The sequence below is a fragment of the Octopus bimaculoides genome, chromosome 5 (assembly GCF_046866305.1).
Source record: "Octopus bimaculoides isolate indiv1 chromosome 5, ASM4686630v1, whole genome shotgun sequence".
Taxonomy (NCBI): domain Eukaryota; kingdom Metazoa; phylum Mollusca; class Cephalopoda; order Octopoda; family Octopodidae; genus Octopus; species Octopus bimaculoides.
In genome coordinates, this window is record NC_142932.1 from 3,188,813 (window position 1) to 3,201,312 (window position 12,500).

A 12,500-nucleotide genomic window follows, 5' to 3' on the forward strand; every position below is an offset into this window, starting at 1 on the left:
CATTGGAACGCTTTTGATTATAGATCTGCTCGATGATGGCTGATATGGGGCCAAGCAATTTCCATATTGAGAACAATATTCAGAATAAATTAAAGGCGGTGAGCTGACAGAAACGTTTGCACGCCGGACGAAATGCTTAGCGGTATTTCGTCCGTCTTAACGTTCTGAATTAAAATTCCGCAGAGGTCGATTTTGCCTTTCATCCTTTCGGGGTCGATAAATTAAGTACCAGTTGCGTACTGGGCTCGATCTAATCGACTGGCTCCTTCCCTCCAAATTTCGGGCCTTGTGCCTGGAGAAGAAAAGAATATTCAGATTAAATGCCAGAAGTGTTTCAATAATGAAACAATGATTGGTCCTCCATCAGCTCGACGATAACCTGTCGCTTGTTCAATCAACTGAGCTGTCTAACTCGCAAGTGGCTGAGTATTGCACAGTTACGTGTATCTTAAACGTAATTTTCAAGCGGAATCAGCATGACTACATGATCAAATCTTAATTTGTATATTTAAATTTTCTTCTCGGACGGAGATGGTAAACAAAAATCTAACGGCCATTGTTAGCGACTTTGAATGATAGATGGTGGATAGGGGATAATTTTAAGAAAACCGCACTAGTTTATAATGAATCAATGGGCATAGCAAAGAGTTTTTTTGACTCCGAATAAGATGTAGACAATTAGCATATATACAGTTCAGATAATTCTTGGTCAAAGGTAATTTGCATAATAAAAACGAAACGGAAGTAAGAGGAACTCACTCAAAGGAGTTCATAGCATGAATTTGTATAAAGAATATATCGTGCACAACATTTAGTACAACCTCGTCAACTTCGGTAAGTCAATAAAAGGAAGGTAACTCTCTAAAGACATGTAGCAGACGTAATCGGGTGGTGAGCGATTCGATCAACAAAGATCGATAAAATGAGTAACAGACGAGGTATTGAGATCGAGATTATTGATTAAAGAATAATTTTGAAGGCAATCCTTCAGTAGTGGCATAGTTTAATGATCAAATCCACTAAATAAAATAAAAGACTAAATGAATAAATTTTTTTGTCAGTATATCTGTCTGTGTGTCTATTTGCCTATCTGTCTATCTATCATTTAATGTCTGCCTGTCGGCCTATATGTTATCCCTCTCCTTCATTCAACTCTACCTATTTATTCAGCTATCAATGGTGAGAGCTATTAAAAGAAGAAAATACTATATAAACGAGAAGTTATTGAAAATTGACGAAAATGAGTTTTCGCCATCTTTTCAACACGATCTCATTGAAAAAAAAAAAAAATAAAAGAACGGCTTCCCATTTATACAAATATTCGACATGCTTTTCAACCTCAGCTTCCCCCTTCATCATCATCATCATCATCATCATCATCATCATCATCGTCATCGTCTGATTTAATGTCTGTTCATGTTGACTTGGGTGAAACTGATCTGACACACATATCACTGCCCGTTTTGCACTTCCACTATTTCATCAGTAGGAACCTAGCATCCTGTGATCTGATCTCACTACTCCTTCCTAAACCCTTTTTCTGTATTCCTCTTCTAAGAATATTCAGCTTATGACTCTTATTTACCCCTCCTTAATCCTTGTCTATTAACATCGCATGTCTAAACCATCACAGTCATCTCTACTGTATCCATTGACTGATCAATGTCTTCAACACTCAGTTTTCTTTTCGGTTAACGTTTGCTCTTGCTTTTGCACCACAACCTTACACATCTAACGGATGATATTCAGAAAATTCTATTCCAGCCTCGATATAGCTTCTATATCTAATGCTCATGTCTCACTATCAGAAAGTTCTCATCTCTTTGTGGCGTCATATTGCTTTTATTTTATATTGTACATCCTTTGCACGAGAGAGAAACATATAATTGCTTACAAAGAAAATAGCTCTCTCAACTTCTATTAGCCCGTCATTACTCTAGTAACTATAATTTCGTTACGGTCAGCCCAACATTAATTATACCACTTACGTATCAGGAAATACTTACTAAACTCCAAAGAGCCGTCTTTCGTTACACGAATTTTGTTATCTGCCAAACAGAAACTATCAACTAAAGTCATATGAGCCTTCTAAGTACTTCATGGGTTACGCAACTACTAACCGTTCAAGTACATCTAATATATCTGAAGTTCCCTGTCTAACTGTTAGAGATTCTTCTGCATGTTTTTTGCATCCATTGTTGCATCCATTGTTGATATTAAGTCCACAGACTTCAGCGCCCAACTTCTTTAATTTCAACATATGAAGTACGTAATTTTCAAGACGAAACTCTGAATTGTGTTATCTGTAATCAACTAGCACTTTCGTCCTCGGAATATCTCTAAACTCTCGTCTGACTCGAACGCTCATCAAATACATACTTAGCAATCAACCAACGAAGGAATCTCTCTCTCCATCTATACATCTACACACGCACACACATATATGTATGTAGGCATATATATAAATACACACACACACACACACACACACACACACATATATAGTAAATTGATCTGTGTAAAAAGATCAACAAGAAGAGTACTAATTGGAGTCCAATATTAATGTATGCGCTTCACTCCATAAGTATTACACGCGCGACTAATAGTTTCACCTACACGACAAGTACGTTCCTTAGGCGCCGAGTAACGTATTTGGAACTATTATTAGCGCATGTAATACATGTAGAGTGAAGCGCATGCATTAATATATATATATATATATATATATATATATATATATATGTGTGTGTGTGTGTGTGTGTGTGTGTGTGTGTGTGTGTGTGTGTGTGTGTGTGTGTGTGTGTGTGTGTGTGTGTGTGTGTTACTTAACATCTGTGAAAAAACTCTTGTTATCTTTTTTTTAATATTACAGCAGAATGTAGAAAAAAGACTGTCCTAATTCTGTGAGGTTTAAATGAGATCACAAGATGCTACGATGGGAAATAATTAACTTTTTAATGGTATAAATAGTGTACCGTCAGATCTAAAACTTATGTCTTCGTTCGCAACAGTTCAGACTGAAAATGAAATCAAAGCAAGCCATCCAAATATCGTAATAAAGGACAGATAGTATACGATCACTGCTAGACGATTACTTCCGTGTTAAAGAAAGTCGAAATGCTATTAAGGTATAAGGTCCTCGAAATACAAATAAAAAAAAAATGTTGGTTATGAGAATAAAAACTGCATCAATAAATTGGTGCAATGATTTATGATACAGAAAAATATGGACATAAATATAAATGCTGCATGAGTAGTTTCAACTTTATACACAATCCAAAAATGTATTCCTCTTATGTACAACACACATTCTACACAGCACATTTTTAATTCACTTACACACCAACACCCTTGCTTCTCTTATTTTATCTTTAATGAGGGTAAGCTGCTTCCATGATCTTTTACAGGGAATCAAGAGCTAGCCTGAATGCTTGCAACAGAGAGCACTTCGCTAAAGGTACCCAAGTCATCAAATGGTTGCGTTAAATCTGGTGCCGGATTAATTCTATCACACAAGATAGTCAAGTCACTCAATTAGGTCATGGCGTGATTTGAACTCAGAATACAAAGAGCCAGAACAAATACCACAAAATAACCGGTCATTCTCGAAGGCTTGCAACAAAGTGAATTTTTTCCAAAAGCACTCGACATCAGATGGGATTGCAGGTGCACTGTCGTGACATAGGGTATGTTTTTTTAGGTATTTAGACCAGACAGGGACCGTCGTTCTTCGGCTTTCACAACTGTCTATTTCTTTCGGAGAGAAATGAGACCAAGAGTGTGTGTGTGAGAGAGAGAGAGAAAGGAAAAGAGAAAGAGAAAGGGGAGAGAGGGGAGAGAAGTAGAGAGAGGGGGAGAAGGAGAGAGGGAGAGAGAGAAATCGATTTTAGTACTGGACTGATGTTTTATTTATTGATACCAAAAGAATGGACAACAAAGAGTGATTTGAAGAGTGATTTACCGAGGAGTGATTTGAAGTCAGAACGAAAAAAGCCAGAGCGAATGCCAAAAGACGACTCTTCCAAATCGCTACCTTGCAGCTGGCATAAATTATATTCTATAAATATATAGTTACTTTGCAATCAGATGTACACACACACACACACACACACACACACACACACACACACACACACACACACACACACACGGAGGGTGCGATGGGTAAATTATCGCCGTATTATAGTTTTAATTCCGTGCATGCGCATTGTTTGTTTGAGTGTGAGTGTGTCAAGATATCTGGAGATGAGTTCGGTGGGGCAGTTGCAAGCGGAGACGATGGGGCGGCCAGGGTCGTTAGGTTTGTGGATTATGGAGAGTAAGTAAACTGTGGGGGTACGGACAATGAGGTTGGAGGCGGTGGGGGGAGACGAGATCATGGAGAGCGGAGGGTACAGTCTGTTCGTAGCTGGGTGTGGGGTCAGCGGGCAGAGGGAAAACTATATATATATATATATATATATATATATATATATACATATAAAAATACAGAAATAACATATAAAAAGGATTCAGCAAACCAAACCCCATTGTTCTATAATTTATAAATTATACCTACTCGTGAGTTGAATTAAATTTGAAGCAAACATTCCCATAAAAGCGCACCGACAAAACATGCTAGAAACTCCTGATTGCTGAGACGGTGGTTGCCATACCAACTTGGGACGATTTCCAAAAAGGAAACACGTCTGCAAGTCAGCAGCATAACACCTTGGTGTGACTTCACCTCCCTGCTGAGATCTACAAAAAAGATTGATTAGCTGCAAGAAACTACACGAGTTTATTCGGCAGCATGTTGCTGTTTTTCAGGACTTCACGGATGCATCCATCTTTCTTCTTTACAAGTGCAAAGGAAAATGTAAGACCTGTGAAATTGCGGAATTCCCCTTCTTCCCAGCGCAAAATAATGACTCCTCAGTTACTTCATTGACCAAGTACCTTTAACAATGTGGCTTCCGCGAGAGACATTGGACCATTGACGTGGTGTTTGCTGCTAGACTGCTTCAAGAGAAATAATAATAACAGCATGCTGAATTCTAATCCACCTAGATCGATTTTGGCCAAGGCTTTCGAAATTAGATAAGGCTTTTAGAGAAACATGACAAAGTATAGATGGCTTCTCTTCAAATTCATTTCCAACGTACGAGGTCTACACGATGGTATGGTAGCCAGAGGTCAAGACAACAGAGAATCACCAATACCTGTATCTGTTTTCATCAGTATGAAATAGGGTTATCTCTTTGCTTCCAATCTGTTCAACTTCATGTTTTCAGGCATGTTAATAGACACCTATAAAGACACATATCTACACTGGCGTACTGATGGCTCAATCGTCAAACTTATAAAAAGTTTTCACAGAACACAATAATAAATTTCCTGTTAGTCGATGAGTATACCCCACAATACTGCCTCTGAGGCCAACATGCAGTACATTGTCGACAAGTTCTCGAATGCCTATGACAATTTCGGTCTGACGTTCAATACGAAGAAAACCAGTTTCATGCAAAAAAATGCATTGAACCTAACATCATTGAGGGGCAACAACTGAATGCTGTGGAGAATTGTATCTACTTAGGAGGCGTACTCTCTCAAACAGTTGTCACTGATAACGAAGTGAATGTAAGACTTCTCAAGGCCAGTGTCGCATCCGGTAGACCTCAACAGAATGCGTGGAACTGGAAAGGCATCACTCTAGACAGAGATAAATATGTACCGAGGTGTAGTTCTCACCACACTGCTCTATAACAGTGAAATATGAACTATTTACGAACAGCATCCAAGAAGATGAACCACTTCCATACCACCTCTCTCTCACTCACTCCTCTCTCTCTCTCTCACTCACTCCTCTCTCTCTCTCTCTCTCTCTCTATATATATATATATATATATATATATATATATATATATATATATATATATATATCAGGTCATCCCATAAGTTCTGTCCAATTTTACCTTTCTTAAAATTGAATGAAATTTAAAAGTATTTTAGAATGTCTAATCGAATCAAAAATTATTTTTATGCATTTGTGTACATTTAAACTAATTAAATATTTTTTTTACAGAATAATAGAATTAAAATTTCTTTGATTAAAACCCTTTCTAACATGGAAGTATCCAAAGAGCATTTGAGGTACATAATACTTAATGAGCTCAAAAAAAAAAAGGAAACTCTGCAGTCGAAGCGACTCGAAACATACACTCAGTTCATGGGAAAGAATGCTTGAATGAAAGAACTTGCAGAAGATGGTTTGCAAAATTCAGAAGTGGAGATTATAGCCTTGAAGATGAAGATCGAACAGGACGTCCAGTTGAGTTTGATGATAAGCTCCTTGAGGCATTACTTGAAGAAACTCCTGCATTATCAGTTGAAGAATTGGAAATAAAGCTTAGTTCGAACCATACAACTGTTCATCATCATCTTCAACAACTTGGAAAGTTTCTAAACTTGGAAAATGGGTGCCTCATGGTTCCGAAAACAACCGCAAATCCCGAGTTGACATCTGCTCTTCTCTCCATTCTTGCAAACTCATTTCACCCTTTTTGGATAGACTTGTGACTATAGATGAAAAATGGATCTTCTATCGAAATGTTAAACATCGTAAACAGTGGCTTGGTGAAAGGGAAAAAGCTCAACCACAACCGAGAAGGGAACTTCATGGGAAAAAGGTTTTTCTTTCTATCTGGTGGGATTGCAAAGGAGTAATTCACTTTGAATTGTTACCACCTAATGCAACAATCAATGCTCAAGTCTACTGTCAGGAATTAGAGCGTTTAAACTAAGCTTTGAAGAAAAAAAGACCCGCTTTAGTGAATCGAAAAGGAGTGATGTTTCATCAGGACAATGCGCGACCCCACACTGCAAAGATAACATCACAGAAGATTAGAGAGCTCGGTTGGGAAAAATTCCTCATCCACCTTATTCTCCCGACCTTGTTCCTTCAGACTACCATTTGTTTCGTAGTTTACAGAATCATTTGGGGGACATAACTTTCGCAAGCCAGGAGGAGGTCTTCGCTTTGAAACCAAAAGAGTTTTACATTGATGAGATTTAAAAGCTTGTAAATAGATGGAAGGAAGTCATAGATAATCAGGGAAAGTACATTGATGATTAAATTTCAATTAAATATAACATTTGATCACTTGTTTTCTTTATTCAAAATTCGGACAGAACTTATGGGATGACCTGATATATATATGGCAAATAAGAAAATGAAGAGGATACAAAACGACAGACATCATCTGGTAGACATTCCGGTGCGTCTATTTTTCCAAAGCATTAGAAAGTATTAGAAGAAAACATCTTAATGTAGTAACTATGTGTTACACACACGTGTTAATATTACAGAAAAGAGCAAAAGATCAGTTCCTTACGGCCGTTTCTTCCAAGAGGCAACGATATCCTCCATTCCATCTCCATCTCTTCAGTGTTCTGTAGGAATGGGGAGATAAAGTTTGGATGATGAGTGTGCCTCTAGGCTTCCTCAGAGGGTCTAACCACTCCTAACCATTTAGACCATCTGAAGAAGCCTAGAGGCACACTCATCATCCAAACTTTATCTGCCCATCCCTACAAAACACTGAAGAGATGGAGATGGCAAGGAGGATTTCGTTCCCTCTTGGCAGAAGCGGCCGTAAGGAACAAAAATTTGGCTTTTTTCTGTAATACATTTGTGTGCAACACATAGTTACTACACGTGTATGTTTCCTTCTAATACTTTCTAATGCTTTGGAAAAATAACACACTGGAATGTCTACCGGATGATGTATGTCGTTTTGTATCCTCTCCATTTTCTTATTTGCAGTATAAATTAAGGGTAAACCACTTTTTACCCCCACCCATATATGACACCCAATTACGAAATTTCCACGCAATAACCAGAAGTTGGGTATGAATAATTAGGTTCACTTCCAGCAGTATATATATATTGGATAAGTACTATCCCTTAGTTGATTGGTTTCCCAACCTCTAACTCTCTCTCTCTCTCTCGCACGCACGCACACACACACACACACATACACACACACACACACACAGACCCCCCACACACATAAACGTAACTTAAAGGTTCAGCAGAAATAGACATATAGAATAAATACCAGACTTAAATACTGGAGGCCATTTGACTGATTAAAACTCTCCAGTGTGTTTCCTTAGCGCAGCATCAGTCCAATGAGACAAGAAAAATAATAAGAGAATAATAATACCAATTGTATACAAATGTCCCGGAGAAATGAACTGAAAAGCTAGGGAATTACACCGACTCGGCTGTTGACTTGAACGCATTACGGCAGTTAAGGAATGCTTCCAACATCTTATTCGTAATTGGTTCGATTGGGGTGATGCACAGCCACTTCTGTAAAAGCATTTACAGATCACTTACAAGTATAAAGATAGACATATTCCTGAGAATAGCAATGATAGGTTCTATAAATAATGTTGGAGTACCACCATTCTGTGGTTGTTCGTCATGAACATTTTTGTGCCTGCACATGTGCTTAATTCTTGTTTGAAGAAAGGTAACAACTGTTGCATTTCTCAAACCTGTAATAATGGCTTCAAAATTTGGTGCAGAGGAAGCAGATTTTAAGAGGAGAAGGAAATCGATTACATTGACCCCCAATACTTGGTTAGTACTTATTTTTATCGACCCTCAAAGAATGAAAGGCAAAACCGACCTCGGTGGAATTTGGACTCAGAAGAAATACCGCTAAGTATTTTGCCCAACACAATAACGATTCTCCAGTTCACCATTTTAATGATTTCAAACTTTGGCACAAGATGGAAAGCAAAGTTGACCCTCAGTAGGATTTGAACTTAGAACATAAAGAGCCGGAACAAATACCGCAAGGTATTTGTTCTAATGTGTTATCAATTCTGCCAATCCATCATTCTTAATTGCTTGTAACGTGGGTAGAAAGCCTGAAACTGGTCGGCAAATTTAAGTTGATCAAATCGACTCAAGTTTTTGATTGGTGTTTTACACTATCGACCCCACAGGGATGAAACGTAAAGCTAATCTCAACAGGATTTGAACAAAGGTGGTAATAATTGTTTTTGGTTTAGGCACAAAGCCAAAAATTGTGTATGTATGTGAGTAGTTTGGCTGGTTAGTCGATACTATCAACCCCAGTACTTGATTTGTATTACATATTATCGACTCCAAAGTGATTTGAACTCTGAGTATAAAGAGAACGTACAAATACCACTAGACATTTTTCCTTCGTATTAACAATTCTGCCAACGTACAAATCTATCTCCATAATTCACGAACTTACGAAATCATTAGAATTAATAAACTGGCTCGATCCTATCTATCTGAACATACATACATACATACATACACGTATATGTGTATGTATGTATGTATGTATGTATGTATGTATATATATATATATATATATATATATATATATATATATATATGAATGTGTATATATATATATATATATATATATATATATATATATATATATATATATATATATATATGTATATACACATTCATATACATATATATATATATATATATATATATATATATATATATATATATATATATATACACACACAAACACATACACGCATCTAGCCTATCGGCTGTGAATATGCAGTTTTCTCTCCCCTTGTTTTCTCACTGATTAAAAGCAATCGATTAGGAGCAAATGAAAATCATCTCTGATCGATTTTTACTTTAGACCCACTGCTGATCGATCGTCAGGCCCAACACACCATTGTCAATATTATTTCCCAGACCCACCAGTGGTCAATAATTCTCAGCGTTCCTTTTCTCTTCTGTCTTCATCTCCACCACTCAAACTTATTCTCGCTTTCTTTCATCATTTCCAGTTCTCCTCTCCCTCTCACCCCATTTATTCATCTCCCTCTTTCTTTATCTCACGTTGTCTTTTTGTTTTTTTCTCATTTCTCTCTCTCTCTCTCTCTCTCTCTCTCTCTCTCTCTCTCTCTCTCTCTCTCACTCTCTTTCCCCACTCTTTTTCTCCAACCCAAGCTCTCTACTTGGCTCTCTCTCTCATTCTCTTCGCTTTATCTAATCGTCTCTTTTTATTCCTCTTCTCCTGCTCATATTCTGCACTTTCTCACATCCGTCCCCACTCTCTTTACTTTTAGTCCTACTCCCTCTCCTCAGCTGTACATCTGTTTCTTTCTCCTTCGCTCTTTCAATAACTTTAATTTTTACTTTCTCTTTCTCTTTCTCTTTTCCCTTTCGCATTCATCCCGCCGTGACTCTCTTGCTCTCTCTCTCTCTCTTGCTCTCTCTCTCTCTTGCTCTCTCTCTCTTGCTCTCTCTCTCTCTTGCTCTCTCTCTCTCTCTTGCTCTCTCTTGTTCTCTCCCTCTCTCTCTCTTGCTCTCTCTCTCTTGCTCTCTCTCTCTTGCTCTCTCTTGCTCTCTCCCTCTCTCTCTCTTGCTCTCTCTTGCTCTCTCTTGCTCTCTCCCTCTCTCTCTCTCTTGCTCTCTCTTTCTTTCTACTTCTTTTTCTCCTCTTACTCCTCTATCTCCATCACTTTCTTTTTCCCTACTCTCTCCCTTCCTCGTTTCATCCCATATTTATTCTCTTTCTTCTCTTCTTCCCTCTCTCTCCCACTTTCTCTCACTTAGCTCCTGCGTTACGGAGGTTTCTGCGGACAGTTTCATCGAACGAAAGAAGAAATAAATGATTTTCGTTGTTGTTGCTTTTTGGAATGTTCAGTGCTGCTACTACTGCTACTATGGCTGCCGTTCTTATTTGTATTATTATTGTTGTTGTTGATATTATGTAGCCTCCATTCAACTCAAATCGAACGCAGCCATGATACACGAAATAGACTAAATCGAACAGCTGGTCTGTTTCTTTTCTCTATCTAGGACAGCAGCCGTTTATTGAGGTTTTGTTTGAGTTGTCGAGAAAGCTAACTGAACACGTGAGAGTTTGTGTCACGTTAAAAGAAGCTAGTTGCTTCGAAATCATGGGGGGGGGGGGGAGACATTAAACGTTCTCTCAATCAGAATGTCCCACATATTTGTGCGAGTAACGCAAATTAGTGGTGGCAGCAAGCCGAATCAGCGATGCAAGTTCGATTTACTGGTTGATCTAGTTCACTTATATTTTTCTACACAGTAAGAGCTTTTGTCTCTAGCTGTATAGCGGAATCTGAGTTGCAAGTTCGATCGCTTGTTTGACCCAGTCCACTTGATACATCCTATGCATCAGCAACTTCGTATTTAACTGTATAGCGGTAATATGGCATTGCAATTCTATGTGTAGCTGAATCTGCGACGTAGCTTCCATTCCTTGGTTGATTTAGTTCCGATTCTTTATTCTATATGCTCATGATTTCCAGCTATGCAGTGATGGCGTTGCAAGCTATTGTATAGCTGAATCTACTTTTTAGATTCAATTATCAGGAATGTTGTTGCTATTGTAAGGTAACTTCCTTCGACTTTCTCACTTGTTCAACACGTTGACGGCATTTTTAAGAACTTTTTCTGTACAGATTCGATGATAATTCGAGCCAACGAGAAAGTCTTTAGTTGCTCGAAGCGCTAGGAATAGCTTCTATACCCACATAATATCATACTCTTCAATCTTAAGAAAAAGTACATTAAATAATGCAGTCCTGAATACATTATATCTGAAAAAAAACAGATGGAATGGTCATGGTTGGAACACCTTTGATTATAAGTCTGAGGACTAACTCGGGCCCAAACAACAAACAACAAAATTAGAAAAAGAATAGCTTCTGAACACACCGGTTCTTGTTCACCGGTAGCGCATAAATAATATTCGCAAAAATTACGCTAGACCCATTCTGTGTTTGCCAGCACACCGGAGATGTACAGTGGCAGGTGACTGAAGAGTCCTCTTGTGGTTGCTTACTTCATATGAATAGAGCCACGATTGAGTAACATGCTCAGAGCTAAACTCATCAGTTGAAAGATCGGTGAACATTAAAAAAATCGACATACACAAATACACACATACACACACGCACACACACACACACACACACACACACACACACACACACACACACACACACACACACACACACACACACACACACACCTAACAAGGTGTTATGAATATGAATGACGATATATTGATTAATAGATAGACGGAACAGGCAACAGTTAGGCCGACGTACATATGCATATAAGGGAAGAGAGAGAGAGAGAGAGAGAGAGAGAGAGAGAGAGAGAGAGAGAGAGAAAGAAAGAGAGAGAGAGGAGAGAGAGAGAGAGAGAGAAAGAAAGAGAGAGAGAGAGAGAGAGAGAGAGAGAGAGTAGATAGACTAGCAGATTGTCAGTCTCTCTAACCCTCTCTTTCTCTGCATACACACAAAAATATAGACAGCCTGACGAAGTAGACCACCGTTGAAATGTTTAACTTGTCCGTCCTAAAAGTAAATCTTATATACTCGATTATATGTATTGAGTGCGTTTACAGTAATGTCTTGATGGATAATTATGTATAAACAAACACATATATCTATGAAGG